Source organism: Microcaecilia unicolor, chromosome 7 (assembly GCF_901765095.1).
Source record: "Microcaecilia unicolor chromosome 7, aMicUni1.1, whole genome shotgun sequence".
Lineage (NCBI taxonomy): Eukaryota > Metazoa > Chordata > Amphibia > Gymnophiona > Siphonopidae > Microcaecilia > Microcaecilia unicolor.
The window spans coordinates 209,881,274-209,900,047 of record NC_044037.1 but is presented as its reverse complement, the minus strand read 5'-3'; positions in this window follow the sequence as shown (position 1 = coordinate 209,900,047).

Below are 18,774 nucleotides of genomic sequence, written 5' to 3'. Positions count from 1 at the left end.
CTAAGTAGTACATTTAAAACAAATAGGAAAAGATATTTTTCACTCAATGCATAATTAAACTATGGAACTCATTGCTGGAGTATATGCTAAAAACAGTTAATGTGCTTGGGTTTAAAAAAAGGTTTGGACAAATTCTTGTAGGAAACGTTTATAAACTGTTATTAAAGTAGACCTAGGGAGGTAAGTAGCATGAAATCTAGCTACTGTTTGGAACTCTTCCAGGTACTTATGACTTGGATTGTCACTATTGGAAACAGGATACTGGACTGGATGGACCTTTGGTCTGACCTAGTATGAGAATTCTTATTTTCTTATGTTGAACCTCCAAAGACTGAATAAAAGTGATGGTTTTCTCCAGAATGGGCCTTTAGAAGCATGTCATCCAGGCTAAGGTATATTCGATGCCCTTGTGAAGGTGTGCAGTTGCCATCACAAGGTATTTTGACATTACCCTAGGGTCTGAAGAGAGGCCAAGGGGAAGGAGTTTGTACTGGAAATGGTTGGCTTGAAGGATAAACTCTGGGTATGTTTTGGAATAATTGTAATATATGTGTAGGCATCCTTCACATTATCCTATCTCCTTTGTTGAGCAGAGGAAGAATGAAGGAAGATAGTGGACATCTTACATTTTTCCTTGAGGAGAAGATGGTTAAAGTCTTGGGGGTCCTTTTACTAAGCCATGTAAGCGTCTACGCGTGCCCAATGTGAGCCAAAATGAGTTACCGCCCGACTACCGCATGGTTCTTGTGGTAATTTCATTTTTGGCATCCGTCCAATACGTGCATCTGAAAAATATTTATTATTTTCGGGCGCGCGTAATGGACACTCGCAAAGTGACATTTGGCACGCGCAGATCATTACTACCCGGTTACTGCATGAGTCTTTACCACTAGGTCAATGGCTGGCGGTAAGGTCTCAGACCCAAAATGGAAGCGTAGCAATTTTCATTTTGTTGCATGTCTATTTTTGGCAAAAATGTTAAAAAGGCCTTTATTACAGGCACACTAAAAAATGGATCAGCGTGCGCCCAAAACCCATGCCTACACTACCGCAAGACATTTTTCAGTGCGCCTTTGTAAAAGGACCCCTTGGAGATTCAGTATAGGGCATAAGCAGCTTGTCTTCTTTGGAATGAGAAAGTACCTTGAGTAGAAACTCAATTCTTCTCCTGTGGTAGGGCATGTTTGGCTTGAAGAAGAAGGTGGATTTTCTCCTGTATTAAAATGAGATGGCCAGAAGTATTTTTGGTCCATGATGGAGGATGATCTGGGAGATGACTAGTGAATCTGTAGTGGTGTATATCCTGGATTACAGAGTGGACTTGTGTCTAATATGATCTCCTGCCAAGTCAATAGAAACAACTGAACTCTGCCCTTTCAGGCGGGGCAGGATGAATGTTATGCAGAGCCTGGAAACCTGGAGTATAGTGGAAAAGAAGGCTGCTGCTTAGTTTCAACAGTAGCCACTTGCTTAGCCTGAGCCCATTTTCTTAGCCTTTGTTTTAGGGCAACAGTACATTTAGCCTTCAGAGGCTGTCCTTACTTTGTCCGGTTAGCTATCTTGTTAGTGCTTTGAATATTACTGCTAAACTGATAACCTCTAGCTCCACCCAAGCTGCACCCCTGAACCTCTAGCACTGTCCAGATAGTGCTGAGGCAGGCAGTGGAAATATTCAGTAGCCTTATATGGTTACTGCTGCTGATTAAACCACTTGCCAACACTTTTCTGGTTATTGGCATCCACTAACCAGATATGCACTTTTGATTATCGGTCAGATCACTCCTTCGAAAACGTTCTTCCTCAATGATGTAGGAAGCAAGATTCCTTTCCAAGAGGAGGGTTAGAGAAATGTCTTTTTGTCTTAGTTTTCTCATAGCTGTTTCTACCTTGACTGAATAGAGTGACAGCTGAATGGTAAGTGGATTCTGCCATTTATTGAAATGCATGTCCGTGAGCATGCCATGAACAGAGACAGCTACGTTGGTCTTTGGGGCTGCTATTTTGAGAAGATCAAAGACATCTGATCTAGTTTCCTGTGAAAGGGGGAAAAGGCACTTCTTTAGCCATGTTGTTGACATGAACAAAGTCCATCTGCCAAGCTGAAGAGAGATTTCTTTAAGATGAGAAATGAGAGTAACAACAGCTGGAGCTTCTAGTTGAAATGAAAAATACCAGTTGTTTCTTCCTTTCTCCACAGAGGAGGCAGTGAAGTAAGTGTGTGTGTGTGTGTGTGTGTGTGTGTGTGTGTACGTACGTACATATGTACGTACCCCGGAGCAAGTTTTGGTAGATACAGAATCTTATGTATCATCATATCATTATACTCAGCAACTATAAAATGTATAACAACTTTATTTCAATTTACAATCTTAAATTACAAAAATTATTTTTAAAACATATGATTCCTATCACGTACTTTTGGTAACCATCTTTACACCATAAACTAACAACTCTCTCACCAATTACTCATAAAAACCCTCAATCCCCTGTATCCAGTCCACCATGATAGTAGAAGACTCTTATTTATCTTGGTGACAATCACCCCAGATCACCCAGTCCACTGTGGAAACATCTTATTTATTTTGTAGCATTTGTATCCCACATTTTCCCACCAATTTGCAGGCTCAATGTGGCTTACATGATGCCGTAATGGCGATTGCCATTATTAGGTAGAGAATTACAAATGTTGTTGCATTAAAGTACATACATGGTAGTATAATACAATATGGTCTTACATAGAGGTTCCTGGGTGATAGAATAGGTTATAACATAGGTTAGATAACTATAAAAAGTTTGTTTCCGACATAAGAAGTATAGAGGTAGTGCATATTGCGCAATTTTCGTTGGTATCAAGATGGTTATCAGTCAAGTGTAGGGTTCGTTTTTGTCTAGTTCTCGTAAAGTGTTGTTGTCTAGTAATTAGGATGGAACGTTGTGATATGCCTTCTTAAATAGGTCAGTTTTCAGTAATTTTCGGAAGATTGTTAGATTGTGCATTGCTATAGTTGAATCAGTTATGTAATCCACTCCAAAATTCTCAACTGACAAAAGTTTCCACCCGAACTTGTTCTTGTGTTCTCTCAATATTGTGCTGTAAGTCCTCCACTGTTCATCATAAGTCTTTTGAAACAGTCCGGTGCACAGAGATAGTCTTAAATGTCTTGGCACGATTCCACTGCTAATAATCCCATTCTGCCATGACCCAATATGGATCATGTTTCGCTATGCTAGCGTCTTCAGGGGTTCATGTTCGGCATAATGGGCAGCAGGGAACACCTTCTGGCTCTCATGCTATGGCGCCAAACCAGGATGCCAACACATGTATCATCATATGGGAGATTTTCATATAGATCATCAAATATTGGAAATTTTATATCTTTGGAGGGTCTGTGTTGTTTCTGGGAATGTTTGTAGGGTCTGTGTCGTTTCTGGGATTGTTTGTTGTATTCCATTTTGTTTGGTCATTTTTTCATCAAGGGTTCAAAAGAGAAAGGTGCACTTTTTATGAAAGAGTACATGGTGTGTGCACATGCTCAGTGGTTTGTTCATGCGTAATGGGTGCCCTCTTTGCAAACAGTGCACCCTGTCTTGAAAGAGTGCACACTATTATCGGCAAATGATAAAATGATAAAAGGCTAAATTTTGTTTTTTTTCTGATTGTTTTCAGTTGATAATGACATGTGACAACATGGGATTGGTCATTGACATTTTACATATCATGCTTATAATAAGTACATAAGTATTGTCACACTGGGACAGACCAAAGGTTTGTCAAGCCCAGCATCCTGTTTCCAACAGTGGCCAATCCAGGTCACAAATACCTGCCAAGATCCCCAAAACGTACAAAATATTTTATGCTGCTTATCCCAGAAATAAGCAGTGAATTTTCCCCAAGTCAATTTAATAATGGTCTATGGACTTTTCCTTTAGGAAGCTGTCCAGACCCTTTTTAAACCCCGCTAAGCTAACCACCTTTACCACATTCTCTGGCAACGAATTCCAAAGTTTAATTACATGTCGAGTGAAGAAAACTTTTCTCTGATTCATATTAAATGTACTACTTTGTAGCTTCATCACATGCCCCCTAGTCCTAGTATTTTTGGGAAGAGTACACAAATGATTCACATCTACCCATTCCACTCCACTCATTATTTTATAGACCTCTATCATATCTCCCCTCAGCCATCTCTTCTCCGAGCTGAAGAGCCCTAGATGCTTCAGCCTTTCCTCGTAGGGAAGTTGTCTCATCCCCTTTATCATTTTCATCGCCCTTCTCTGTACCTTTTCTAATTCCACTAGAAAAAAGTGGTTATTAGCATGCTAAGTAGAGAGGAGGTAGAAAGCGAAAGTGCCAGGGCCAAGAACAGCTTATAAGTGGAACATGTATGGATAATGTGAAAGATACCCCTTGCTTTTTATCTGCTCTGCCTGCAGCTTCAATTTTAGCAGCAGTAGCTCTCTGGATAGCAGAGAATAGATCACATGACACATCAGAGGTGTGGACACAATTTAAAGTGCATGAGAATTAGTGCTATGCAGAATGCATATACTGCCAGAAGGACATTAGTAAAGGAAAGCTAATGGTCTATCTTTTGAACAGTGACATGCTGCATCATTTCTAGAAACAACACCTGTTCAAGGGAGCTCAGCTCAAGGAAGAGCGTTGACAGTAATCTGGGGACTACATCCTTCAGGTCAAGAGGTAGCATCAGGAAACCTATAGAAATAAGGAAACTCATTTCCCAAACTTTTTGAAAATTTCATACAACTTTTCCCCAGTGATGTGGCAGGTGAGCAACCCACAATGTCTAAGCAAGCTACTGTAGAGGAAATTAAGAAGGGAAAGAGAAGGGATTTTAGATTTATCTCATGCCTTTTTTTCAGTTGTAGCTCAAGGTAAGTTACATTCAGGTACAGTAGGTATTTTCCTGTGCCCAGAGGGTTTACAATCTAAGGGGCTGATATTCAGAGCAATTTATTCACTTGAATGGGACAATTTGCTGATATTTTGCAGTGCTTAACCAGCATTGCATATCCAGACATAACGCTGGCTGTGGCCAAAAAGACACTGGCTGATGCTGGCAGAATATTTACCCCTAAATTTGTACTTGAGTCAATGGAGGGTTAACCCTCTAATTCTATAAATGTGCTCACAATTTTATGCGTAGCACACAAAGTTGCATGCTCAAGTTATAGAATAGTATCAGCTGCACATATAACTGAATAATTAGCTGCTAATTGACATTAACAACCAATTAGCAACTATAATTGATGTTAATTGTTGCCAATTGCCAATAGTTAGCAGTTATGTGCGTAATTTCCCTTAGGATTCTACAAATTGTGTAAACAAAATCCATAGCGCGCAACTACAAGGGTGGCATGGACCTGGAAGGGGCATGGGTGGCTCAGGGGTGTGCCTAGCATTTACACACTTATAGAATACTATTAGTTATATGGCTAACCTACAGCTGTTAGGCGCAAGCATTTATACCAGCCTTTGAGCCAGTTTAAGTGCTTGTGCCTAAAGTTAGGCACATACCTTAGGACTTATGCTAGTATTCTATAATTGCAGTTATGTGCGTAATTGCCGACACAGAATTTGCACTTAGTGCACGTCATCCTGACGGGTCAAGTTAGGTGACCTTTTGAGAATTACCTACTAAGGGGGCCTTTTACAAAGCCACGCTAGCATTTTTAGCTCACGGTAAAAATCAGCTGGTGGTAAACACTGAGGTGCCCATAGGAATATAAGGGGCGTCTCAGCGTTTACCGCCAGCTGATTTTTACCACAAGTTAAAAATGCTAGCGCAGCTTTGTGAAAGACCCCTATGTGACTTGCTCAAGATCATAAGGAGCCACATTGCGATTTGAACCTGACTTCTCTGTTTCATGGGCTGCTACTCTAACTATTAGCATCACGCTTCTAGAACAAGTGGCAGGCAGCATCAACAGTGATGACAGTACATCAGGGAAATTATGGCCCTGGTGACTAACTCCTGTACGTTGTTTAGATGGGGTGTAAATTGGTGCTAACTCTTTTGGCCCCCAATTACCAATTGCCCTCCAGGATAACTTTTATACTTCCTTTCATTCTGGTTAGCTGTCTTTCCACTTCCCATATCGCCTCTCATCCTGCCAGCTACTCCTTTTACTCTGACATTATTTTTGATAAAAAGAGTTATTCCTCCAGCTTTTCAGCCATTTCTATTCCTCCTTTGCGGATTATAGCCCATTAAGGCCATATCCTTTTCATGGAATTCATCAAACCATGCCACCATAACAGAAACGATATCTAAGTCCTCTTCCATCAGATGGGCTTGCAGATTTGGAATTTTGTTGCATAGACTACAAGTATTTATACTCATTGCTGTCCAGCTATTGGTAGTTGGCTTGTTTGTGTTCTGTATAGCCATAGGCCTGGTCTTCTCTTCTACTTTGCTGCACACGAATGAGTTACTGAAATGGTTTCTTTTGTTCTTTTCCCCATTGTCATCATTCCTTTGCTGGGTGTGACATTCTAGAATCATCCCCTTCCACATGCCATCCAATTGTCTAGTTTAAATGCCTAGCAAAATATTGCCTGAATTTCTCACCCAGAGTTCTTTTTCTTGCCACAGAAATATCCAGATCAAACTCACAATATAGTCTTCTATTTTTCTATATAATAACCCAGTCATCTGTGAGAAATGAAAGCAATATTTATTTATTTATTTATTTGGATTTTGCTCACACCTTTTTCAGTAGTAGCTTAAGGTGAGTTACATTCGGGTACACTAAGTATTTCCTTGTCCCTGAATTAGACAATGGGGATGGCACATGGAAGTGGATGAGTCTGAGATGTCACACCTAATAAAGAGCATAGCGACCCTGTGGAAAAGAACACTAGAAATCATTTCAGTAAATTACTCATTTACAAAAAAGTAGAGGAGGAAACCAGGCATAAAACTATATAGAGTATAAATCCCTGGTCTTACTAAGACAAATAATAAAGTTTGGGGCAATTTCAATACTTCAGACAGCTGTTCCTTTTCAAAGTGAGGGAAGGGTAAGCCAAAGAAACAAAGGACAATAGATACAGCACCTACCCTGCATTTATGGATGATTCATCAAGGCTTTCTGGGGCAGATGATCAAAACTCCGGTGCTATTCTGAATAGCACCTTAATAATAACGCCGAACATTGCAGAAGAACAATGCCTTAATGCTCAAAGCTAATGAGATGCAAATATAGGTGTGTTTATAGCTTTGAGCAAATTGGGCAGGAGGATTGTGCTTAGCGCGTGCGCAGAAGAGTTCAGCGGTAAGCTCAGCTCCTATGTGTATGCGCCTGGTAAAACCCAAATGTGAAACACACATTGGCATCTGTTCTCTGTAGCCTAAATATAAGCATTTACATTTTTTTTTCTGACTGCTTATATTTAGATGCAAGTAACAGATGCTAATGTGTGCTTTGTTTTTTTTTTAAGCATGGCTGCTTTAAATTTAGATGCAGGACAAGAACACCAATGTATGCTTCACGTTCAGACCTCCTGTTTCTCATAACCAGTGCTCAAGGGCTTGCACAGGCTTCCTTCTGCTTCCAAAAGCAATCAAAACCGGTAGATTTTGCAGAAAGAATCAGAGAGAAGCATGAGAATCATGGGAAATCCTCTCTTCCAACCCCCTAACACCTGTTTGGACCTGGAGTTATTTTTTACAGCGGTAAGGCACCTTTGTTTTGGACACTCTTTTCTGATCATTGGAGAGGAGTACAAAATGACCTCATTTAAATAAGCTTGGCTACATTCACATGCTAAGGCCTAGCAAGCTCATTGTATTCTGCACTAGACTATAGAGTTGCGTGGGGACAGAAATCCAACTCGTCCCTGCTGGAATCTAACCCGTCCCTGCCCATCCCCGTGGGGAATCTAAAGCATCCTCACTGCAAGTAATCTCCATTCCAGCCCCTGGCCCACCCAGCCTCTGCCGCACTGCAGTCACCTTGTTCCCCCCCCCCCCCCCAAAAAAAAAAAAAGATATCTGGGACCGGTGTGCTATTTAACACTGAAGTCTCGGCAGCCATTTAAACAAGTGACAGCAGCGAGATGGATCAGCGACAGTGGGCAGGAAAGAGTGGGGATCTTTCCTGCCCTGAAGCAAGCCACTAGACCACTAGGGTGACTTCAGGTATGTGCAGGGAGGGAAAGCATAGGGTCTGTTCAATTGTATGGTTCTTTCGGAACCCCGCAGGACATGGGTCCATCCCTGCGGGATCCCTGTGGACCTTGGTCCATCCCCGTGGGATTCCTGCTGTCCCTGCTCCCGTGCAGCTCTCTACGCTAGACCCCTCTGATCATTCTGCACTGGTAAATGCGTGTAGTAGTACGGCACTATTGGCATCTAGGTCCCATGTTTACTTTTGATCATGGGTACCTCTGTTAGCACAGAGGAGGAGGATTGAGAGCAATTTCTCTGACGTCATACAAACTACTCCCTAGAACCTTGGAAGGAAGGTGGTTTGTTATCCAGCAGAACCAATGCTTTGGGAGCAAGTAGTGCCTGCAGCAGTACTGGAGGACATGGTGACAGAACATGAGAGTTTCAGCCCTGTAGCCCTGGATTCATACCTGATGGAAGTGCTGGAGCAAAGTACTGGCTGCAAAAAATGATTAGGGTCTGAAATTAAGCTTTAATTTTGTTTCTAGCTGTTGTTTTGTTTTCAAGCAACAGTAGGTAGATGTAGCATGCTAATGTGTACCTTGCTACTTTGGAATATGCTGTTTAAGGGGTCTTTTTACTAAGCTGTGGTAAAAAGTGGCCTGCGGTAGTGTAGGTGTGGGTTTTGGGTGCGCACAGAATTAATTTTTACCACATCTACAAAAAAAAGCCTTATAAAACTTTTTGCGGAAAATGGACGTGTGTCAAAATCAAAATTGGCGTGCATCCATTTTGGGTCTGAGACCTTAACGCCAGCCATAGACCTAGCGGTAAAGAATTTGTGCGGTAATGACCTATGGGCATCAGATGCCACTTGGTGTCTGCTATGCGTGTCCAAAACCAGACAAGCGTAGCGGACATGCACCAAAATGAAATTACCACGAGAGGCACATGGTAGTCGGGCGGTAAGTCCATTTTGGCACACGTTGGGCAGGCGTAGAACCTTACTTACGTGGCTTAGTAAAAGGGGCCCTAAACTTGCTGCTCCCAGGCCTTGAGAAAGCCATAACAAAAGAAATAGTGTTTCAGAGGCTCTAGTTGTTTTTCTTTTTTTGATAATTTGGGACTTTGAGTCCTTTTAGCAAGATAGGAACTAAAATTATATGTAGTAATATTGTTCTTTACACCAGGTGGAAATGATCTTAATAATGATCAGTTTATGAAGAGTAATCATTGATGCTTTCTATCATAAAATGCATGCACTTTGAAGTGTGTGTTTTTCATGATAATTGTGTTTTGTGTTTCAGGCATTCAACTGGATAACCCTTAATCACTATCTTTACATGGAAAATCTATCATAGATCTCTAGGCATATAGGCTTTGCAATTTTGGTTTCATTACTTTAAATAGAATAATGAAAATGGAAGTACACGAAAGCATTATATGTAGCAGATTGTGCATGAAAGATTTTTCAAGAGATGATTAATTTAACTTTTCTTCTGAGCCTAGCACTTTGTATTGAAACACTACTACTACTACTACTACTACTACTACTACTTAACATTTCTAAAGCGCTACTAGGGTTACACAGCGCTGTACAATTTAACATAGAAGGACAGTCCCTACTCAAAGAGCTTACAATCTAAAGGACACGTGAGCAGTCAGTCTGATAGGGGCAGTCAAATTGGGGCAGTCTGGATTTCCTGAAAGAGTTAGGTGCCGAACGCAGCATTGAAGAGGTGGGATTTAAGCAGGGACTTGAAGATGGGCAGGGAGGGGGCTTGGCGTAAGGGCTCGGGAAGATTGTTCCAAGCATAGGGTGAGGCGAGGCAGAATGAGCGGAGCCTCGAGTTGGCAGTGGTGGAGAAGGGTAATGAGAGGAGGGATTTGTCCTGTGAACGGAGGTTTCGGGCGGGAACGTAAGGGGAGATGAGGGTAGAAAGGTAGTGAGGGGCAGCAGACTGAGTGAATTTGTAGGTAAGAAGAAGAAGCTTGAACTCAATGCGGTATCTGATTGGAAGCCAGTGAAGTGACCTGAGGAGAGGGGTGATATGATTATATCGGTTCTGGCGGAATATAAGACGTGCAGCAGAGTTCTGAACAGATTGAAGGGGGGATAGGTGGCTGAGTGGGAGGCCGGTGAGGAGTAAGTTGCAGTAGTCAAGGCGGGAGGTAATGAGAGCGTGGACGAGAGTTCGGGTGGTGTGTTCAGAGAGGAAAGGGCGAATTTTGCTGATGTTAAAGAGGAAGAAGTGACAGGTCTTGGCTATCTGCTGGATATGCGCAGAGAAGGAGAGGGAGGAATCAAAGATTACTCCGAGGTTGCGGGCAGATGAGACGGGGAGGATGAGGGTGTTATCAACTGAGATAGAAAGTGGAGGAAGAGGAGAAGTGGGTTTTGGTGGAAAGACGATGAGCTCGGTCTTGGACATGTTCAGTTTCAGGTGGCGGTTGGACATCCAGGCAGCAATGTTGGATAAGCAGGCTGATACCTTTGCCTGGGTCTCTGCGGTGATGTCTGATGTGGAGAGATACAGCTGGGTGTCATCAGCATAGAGATGATACTGGAAATCATGAGATGAGATCAGGGAGCCCAGGAAAGAGGTGTAGATTGAGAAGAGAAGGGGTCCAAGGACAGATCCCTGGGGAACACCAACAGATAGCGGGATGGGGGTGGAGGAGGATCCATTAGAGTGGACTCTGAAGGTGCGGTGGGAGAGATAGGAGGAGAACCAGGAGAGGACAGAGCCCTGGAACCCAAATGAGGATAGTGTGGCAAGTTTTCTAAATTTGTGATGTCTATCTTTAATTTACATGATGTTTCAGTTAAAGCTGTACATTTGAGCCTAATAACATGATCATAATGAGCCATGCCTGAAAAATAGTGTAATGTTAAATCTTATAATACTGACTCACAGATTTTGAAAATTTCTAATTGACTGTTCAATTTGTCGCAATGATTACTTTTTTGTATGTTGCCCATTCTATATGTACAGACTTAAAGACAGTCATATGTTCATAAAACATATTAACAAACCCCAGTCTTATCTCTTTGATTAAAGTGGAATCCAGTCTTCATTTATGTTTGGATAACTAGTTAAATGAATCTCCGATCAACAGATCTTTCCACTTAATTACAGTGGCTGCGGAACATTGCTGAGCATCTCAGTGTACAATTTTTCATCTCCACTAGGGATGTGCATTCATTTGGAATGATATGGGAAATGTCAAACATATTTCCATTGTCATTTTTTAAATATCATTTCTAACTCCAAAATGACAGGTTTCTTTCCAGTGTCATTAAATTTTAGTACTTTTTCCCCAGTGTTGATAAGTAATAGGCATTAGCTAGCCTTGAACCTGTCACCTGTCTTCTCGGAAGAGATATTCTTCCTTTTGAGATCCTGCTACAGCCAGCCCATGCATAGCTGTGTCTTGTATTTCTGGTAATCTGAGTTCCTGCTTTCTGACTGGCCCAGTAGGAACCAGTTTAGGGCAGGCTTGAGCATTTCTGACCCACCCCTGGGCTTGTTTCCTGTTGCTTCGGCATAGTTCTTGTCCAGTTCCCCTTCCCCCCTGAAAAATTATAAAAATGAAAAAGACTACAATGACAAAGGAAACTAAACAAAACAAAAACAATTTGTCTGCCCATCCCTAATCTCCAATGTTCTGGGCATTCTGCACTCTTGCTCTCCTCAAATTATTCACCACTTCTCCCTGTCTGTCTGGTATTCAGAAGAAGAAAATGCTGATTGTGAAATGTTCTTGGGCGCTCACTGCTGAGTACATCCTGGAAATGAGAAAATCTTACTCTTTAATGCTACCTCACATGTCCAGCAGTCAGGGCTGGGTCTGGGATTTCTTCCCTATAAGCCTGGAAGGCCTCATGCAAACATGGAAAAGGGATGTGCATTTATTTGTTTTGTTTCATTTATGTGTGTAAATTTTGTAACTACATACATTTGTTTTGTATGCATACATTCTATTTTAACATGCATAAAATAAAAAAAAGTGAAACAAAGCAAAACAAAATAAAAAAAGAAAAGCATAAGTGTGTGGATATTCATAGAAAGATACAAGAGGCACAGGAGTCCATTATCAAAAGATTTATGCTCCTAACTTAGAGTTCCTTTTACTAAGATGAGCTAATGGATTAGTATATATTCAGGGGCCCTTTTACAAAGGCATGGGAGGGCTAACACATGGGTAGCACATGCCCAGCACTACCGCCGGGGTAGCATGTGTGTCCAGTGGTAATTCTGAGCCCCACTTGATCCCAACTCCGCTCCCCCCAAATTGTCCAACACCCAAAAAGCCGGAGGGAACCACATGCCCCACCTCCCCAGCTCCAGAAAAGAGGCCGCTACCAGCCACTAAGAATCTGACAGGGGCCCTGGCCTAAAAGGGAAAAGTAGTGGATGGGGTAAGATTAGCTATTAATAAATCGACATCATGCACACTCCAATTATCAGATTTATTTCGTGCCATACTCTGTTGAAACTGCTCATCAAGCCACGACTAGCCCCCATACATTTTATATGCACGCACACTCAGATCAGAATAACTTAATAAACCCGGATAAAGAGCAGGTTTGACAGACCCCAAAACACTTGCAAACACATCAAAACCCAACAACCAATTCAGGATTGTCTTCAGAACCCTACTACTACTACTATTTAGCATTTCTATAGCGCTACAAGGCGTACGCAGCGCTGCACAAACATAGAAGAAAGACAGTCCCTGCTCAAAGAGCTTACAATCTAATAGACAAAAAATAAAGTAAGCAAATCAAATCAATTAATGTGTACAGAAGGAGGAGAGGAGGGTAGGTGGAGGCGAGTGGTTACAAGTGGTTACGAGTCAAAAGCAATGTTAAAGAGGTGGGCTTTCAGTCTAGATTTAAAGGTGGCCAAGGATGGGGCAAGACGTAGGGGCTCAGGAAGTTTATTCCAGGCGTAGGGTGCAGCGAGACAGAAGGCGCGAAGTCTGGAGTTGGCAGTAGTGGAGAAGGGAACAGATAAGAAGGATTTATCCATGGAGCAGAGTGCACGGGAAGGGGTGTAGGGAATGACGAGTGTGGAGAGATACTGGGGAGCAGCAGAGTGAGTACATTTATAGGTACTCACTCTACCTTTCTTCTTCTTACCATTCTCCTTCCCACCCTCTTTTCCTTTACCACTCTCCTGATCTCTTGCCATAAGGGCAAACAAATCTATATATTTACTTCTTAAAATCTCATTATGCCATTTCTTCAAGATATAACAATCCAAGGGGGAAATAGCACACAACATATGCCCACGACACGAGATGCTAGGCATAATACCTGAGATAGCTGGCACCGCCTCAACACCCCCATCAACCCACAACCTGCCACTTACCGGTCTGAGCTCTAAGGAAGAAGAAGAAGAGGATGAACTGGATGAACCCCAGGAGTCAGAGGACTCCCAAACCTGCATAGGGCCAGCAGACACCCCCGCTGCTGCTGCCTGTCCACATCCATCTGTTTTACTATATGCCGCAAAAACTTTGTATCATGCAGCTTCTTCTGTAACTGTCTCCCAGATGTCCCTCTTAAAAACCCTCCCACCCCAGCATCTCCCCACACTCCTACTTTCATTTCCCTCCAAAGCCCCAAAGAAATCATTTAAGAACTCACCAGAAACCCTCCTGGTAGAGGGACCTTCTAAAAGGTTATCAGAAGCCACACCACCGGTAGGAACTCCTGAAGTCTGAACATCCTCAGGGATGGTGAACGATGATCCAGCCACTGGCACAGCCAGATAAGAAAAATATATGAGCAATAAAGGTTCTCAAGTAACTAACAATTTATTTATTTGTTGCATTTGTATCCCACATTTTCCCACCTCTTTGCAAGTTCAATGTGGCTTACATGGTACCTTGATCGGCGTTAACCAATTCCGGTGTAACACTTATAAGTTGCGAATAATATCAAGGTGATATTATGGTAGAGTGAGATACATGTATGGTAAAGACAATTGGGGAGAACTTAGTAAGGGAAGGAAGAATAAAGATATGTCCATTGACGATCTTTGGTTATGTTGTGTCGCAAATGTCCAGGTTTTTTATGTTGGATCGGTGGGGTATGCCCTTCTGAACAGTTCTGTTTTTAGTGCTTTCCAAAAATTCAGGTGGTTGAGTATGGTTTTTACTGCTTTTGGTAGGGCGTTCCACAGTTGTGTACTCATGTAGAAAAAACTGGTTACATAGGTGGATTTGTATTTGAGTCCTTTGCTGTTTGGGTAGTGGAGGTTTAGGTATGATCGTGCAGATTTTGTGGTGTTTCTGGTTGGCAGGTCAATAAGGTCTGTCATGTATCCCGGTGCCTCACTGTAGATGATTTTGTGAACTGTCATGCAGCTTTTGAATGCGATACGTTCCTTGATTGGAAGCCAGTGTAGTTTTTCTCGGAGTGGTTTGGCGCTGTCAAAACGCGTTTTTCCGAATATAAGCCATGCTGCTGTGTTTTGGGCAGTTTGAAGTTTCTTTATGATTTGTTCTTTACATCCCGCATAGATTCTGTTGCAATAGTCTGCGTGGCTTAGTACCATTGACTGTACCAGGTTGCGAAATATTTCCCTCGGGAAGAAAGGTTTCACACGTTTTAGTTTCCACATTGAGAGAAACATTTTCTTTATGGTGACTTTAGCTTGGGTCTGTAGTTGGAGGTTTCAGTCGATTGTTACTCCGAGAATTTTCAGGCTGTCTTTAATCGGGAGGGTATATCCTGAGGTGTTAATGTTTGTGGGTTTGTATGTGTTGTATTGGGATGAGATGATGAGACAGTGTGTTTTTTCTGTATTGAGTTTTAATTGGAATGCGTTTGCCCATGTGTTCATGATGTTTAAGCTGAGCTTGATTTTATTGGTGGTTTCTGCTAAATCATGTTTGTAGGGGATGTATAGTGTGACGTCATCAGCATAAATGAATGGATTAAGGCCTTGTGTGGATAAGGCTTTGGCTAGTGGGATCATCATGAGGTTGAAGAGGATCGGTGATAGTGGTGATGGTTTCCAGGGTGATGATATGTTGGTGTTTGATTTCACTTGGTATGCCCCCCCCCCCCAATACTGCTTTATCCACAGAAATGGCTTTTAAAATTACTCCAAAAGAGGGCACCTGGACAATTATTGGACCTTCCTTCTACCAGAACTTCCTGTTGCTATGTGGGCAGTACTCAGCAGAGAGAAGGTCCCTGGGACAGGCCAGACAGCCTGCCTTGAGTGCTGCTGATGAAAACACCTAAGTGGATGACTGCGGGAGGAGAGAGAGGAAAGTAGGGAGAGATGCCAGACCTTCAGGAAGTGTGGGGGGGAGAGAGAGGGGGAGACACTGGATCTACAGAGGGAGGGAGCTAGCAGTGCTGTACTGCAGTGGGTGGTGGGCAGGGGAGAGAGAGGGACAAATGTTGGAAATAAGAATAGAAGAAAGAGAGGAAATGCTGAGCAAGAATGGAGGGAAAGAGTTGGGAAGGGAAGAGAGATGGAGAAATGCTGCAATGGATGGGGGAAGGGAAGCGTAGTACTGTAAATTGATGGAAGTGAAAAGGGAGGGGAGACTGCACATAGATGAAGGGGAAGAGGGAGGATGGACTACATAAGGATGGAGAGGAATGGATGAGAATAGAAGGGGAGATACTGCACATAGATGAAAGAAATGCTGCATATGGATGAAGGGGAGGGGAGGAGAAGGGAAGAAGAGAGAGGGAAGAGATGTTGTACTTAAATGTAGAGAAGGGGAAGGGAAAAGATGTAAAACTAGATAGATTTGAGAAGGCAGAAAAATGGACCAAAGCTGAATCTGAAAGATCAGTTCCAAAGATGGATATAGGGAAAGAAGTGCATAAGTGCATAACTGTTGCTATACTGGGACAGACAAAGGGTCCATCAAGCCTAGTATCATGATTCCAATAGTGGCCAATCCTGGTCACAAGTACCTGGCAAGATTCCAGACCAGTAAAACAGATGTTATGTTGCTTATCCTAGGAATAAGCAGTGGATTTTCCCAAGTCCATCCTAGTAATGACATATGGACTTTTCTTTTAGGAAAGTATCCAAACCATTTTTAAACCCTGCTAACTGCTTTTACCACATTCTCTGGCAATGAATTAAAAGTTTAATTACTCACTGAGTGAAGACATATTTTCTCTGATTTATTTTTAATTTATTATCTAGTAGCTTCATTGCGTGCCCCCTAGTCCTAGTATTTTTGTAAAGAGTAAACAAGTGATTCATGTCTACCCATTCCACTCCACTCAGTATTTTATAGACCTCTATTATATCACCCTGTAGCCAAGCTGAAGAGACCTAGCCACTTAAGCCTTTCCTCATAGGGAAGTCGTTACATCCCCTTTATCATTTTTGTCACCTTTTCTAATTTCGCTATTTCTTGTTTGAGATGTGGTGACCAGAATTGGCACACAGTATTTGAGGTGTGTTTGCACCATGGAGCAATACAAATGCATTATAACATTCAAATTTTTGTTTTCCATTCCTTTCCTAATAATTCCTAACATTCTATTTGCTTTCTTAGCTGTCACTGCACACTGAGCAGAAGGTTTCAACATATACATCAATGATGACACCTAGATCCTTTTACAGAGCGGTAACTCCTAATGTGGAACCTTGTACCACGAAGCTATGGTTTGGGCTCCTCTTTCCCACATGCATCACTCTTACAATTTTTCACAATCCTTTTGTGATTTAACAACTTTGAATACATTTGTGTCATCAGCAAATTTAATTATCTCACTAGTTATTTCCCATCTCTAGATCATTTATAAATATGTTAAAAAGGAGTGGTTTCAGCACAGACTCTTACGGAACCCCATTATCTACCCATCTCCATTTAGAATACTGACCATTTAACCCTACTCTCTATTTTCTCTCCTTTAACCAGTTTTTAATCCACAATAGGACATTACTTCCTATCCTATGACTTTCTAATTTCCTCAGGAGTTTTTCATGAGGTACTTTGTCAAATGCCTTTTGAAAATCCAGATACAAAATATTGACAGACTCACCTTTATCCAAACGTTTATTCACCCCTTCAAAGAAATGTAATAGATTGGTGAGGCAAGATTTACCTTCACTAAATCCATGTTGGCTTTGTCTCATTAATCCATGGTTATGTATATGCTCTGTAATTTTGTTCTTTATAATAGTCTCTACCATTTTGCCCAGCACTGATGTCAGGTTCACTGGCCTATATTTCCCAGATCACTTACATAAGTACACTAGTGGAACCCAACCTGTTTCCTCAACAATGAAACAGGCCCTAGAAAGGCTCTCTTGTAAGCGATTTTTTGTCTCTTCCCTGCCCTCCCCTCCCCTCCATGTCCAGCGATTCTCCTCTTCCCTGCCCTCCCATCCCATGACCCACGATTCTCTTTTCTCCTGTCCTCTCCTCTCCTCCCATCCCATTCATGTCCATCGATTCTGCTCTGCTCTTCTCTGCCCTCCCCTCGATGTGCTGCGGTTCTCTCTTCCTTTGTACCAACACCCAAAAAGCCGGAGGGAACCACATGCCCCACCTGGCTGGCCTGGCTGGCTTCCCTTCCGTTGGTAACATCCTGATGATAGCTCGCCTCCAGCGTTCCCTTCCCTCTCACTGTTCCACCCTCTGACGTAATTACGTTTTGATGCGAGGGTGGGGCAGTGAGGGGGAATGGAACGCTGGAGGCTGGCTGACATCATAAGATGTTACGTACCCAGGCAGCCAGGCAGCGATGGAACGTTGGAGGTGCAAATTATTATATAGGATAAGTACATAAGTATTGCCATACTGGGACAGACCAAAGGTCCATCAAGCCCAGTATCCTGTTTCCAACAGTGGCCAATCCAGGTCACAAATACCTGGCAAGGTCCCAAAAAAGTACTAAACATTTTATACTGCTTATCCCAGAAATAGTGGATTTTCCCCAAGTCCAATTTAATAATGGTCTGTGGACTTTTCCTTTAGAAAGCTGACCAAACCTTTTTTAAACTCTGCTAAGCTAACCACCTTTACCACATTTTCCGGCAATGAATTCCAAAGTTTAATTACACGTTGAGTGAAGAAATATTTTCTCCAATTTGTTTTAAATTTACTACTTTGTAGCTTCATCGCATGCCCCCTAGTCCTAGTATTTTTGGAAAGCATAAACTGACGCTTCACATCTACCCGTTCAACTGCACTCATTATTTTATAGACCTCTATCATATCTCCCCTCAGCCACTTTTTCTCCAAGCTGAAGAGCCCTAGCTGCTTTAACCTTTCCTCATAGGCAAGTCATCCCATCCCCTTTATCATTTTCGTTACCCTTCTCTGCACCTTTTCTAATTCCACTGTATCTTTTAAAGATGCGGTGACCACTATTGAACACAATATTCGAGGAGCGGTCGCACCATGGAGCGATACAAAGTCATTATAACGTCCTCATTTTTGTTTTCCATTCCTTTCCTAATAATACCTAACATTCTATTTGCCTTCTTAGCCGCAGCAGCACACTGAGCAGAAGGTTTCAATGTATCATCAACGATGACACCTAGATCCCTTTCTTGGTCTGTGACTCCTAATGTGGAACCTTGCATGACATAGCTATAATTTGGGTTCCTCTTTTCCACATGCCCCACTTTGCACT